Below are 1,187 nucleotides of genomic sequence, written 5' to 3' on the forward strand. Positions count from 1 at the left end.
TGTGCATGCAGTTTACATATAGAAGTAAAAACTCATGGTATAACAGTGTATTCACATTGAATACAAGTATATTCGATGCAGTTTACATATAGAAGTAAAAACTCATGGTATAACAGTGTATTCACATTGAATACAAGTATATTCGATGCAGTTTACATATAGAAGTAAAAACTCATGGTATAACAGTGTATTCACATTGAATACAAGTATATTCCATGCAGTTTACATATAGAAGTAAAAACTCATGGTATAACAGTGTATTCACATTGAATACAAGTATATTTGATGCAGTTTACATATAGAAGTAAAAACTCATGGTATAACAGTGTATTCACATTGAATACAAGTATATATTTCCATGCAGTTTATATATAGAAGTAAAAACTCATGGTATAACAGTGTATTCACATTGAATACAAGTATATTTCATGCAGTTTACATATAGAAGTAAAACCTCATGGTATAACAGTGTATTCACATTGAATACAAGTATATTCCATGCAGTTTACATATAGAAGTAAAAACTCATGGTATAACAGTGTATTCACATTGAATACAAGTATATTTCCATGCAGTTTACATATAGAAGTAAAAACTCATGGTAGTAACAGTGTATTCACATTGAATACAAGTATATTTGATGCAGTTTACATATAGAAGTAAAAACTCATGGTATAACAGTGTATTCACATTGAATACAAGTATATTTGATGCTGTTGTTTACATATAGAAGTAAAAACTCATGGTATAACAGTGTATTCACATTGAATACAAGTATATTCCATGCAGTTTACATATAGAAGTAAAAACTCATGGTATAACAGTGTATTCACATTGAATACAAGTATATTTGATGCTGTTTACATATAGAAGTAAAAACTCATGGTATAACAGTGTATTCACATTGAATACAAGTATATATTCGATGCAGTTTACATATAGAAGTAAAAACTCATGGTATAACAGTGTATTCACATTGAATACAAGTATATTTGATGCTGTTTACATATAGAAGTAAAAACTCATGGTATAACAGTGTATTCACATTGAATACAAGTATATTTCCATGCATATTTACATATAGAAGTAAAAACTCATGGTATAACAGTGTATTCACATTGAATACAAGTATATTTGATGCTGTTTACATATAGAAGTAAAAACTCATGGTATAACAGTGTATTCAC

This window comes from Daphnia magna, unplaced genomic scaffold (genome assembly GCF_020631705.1).
Source record: "Daphnia magna isolate NIES unplaced genomic scaffold, ASM2063170v1.1 Dm_contigs277, whole genome shotgun sequence".
Classification (NCBI taxonomy): Eukaryota; Metazoa; Arthropoda; class Branchiopoda; order Diplostraca; family Daphniidae; genus Daphnia; species Daphnia magna.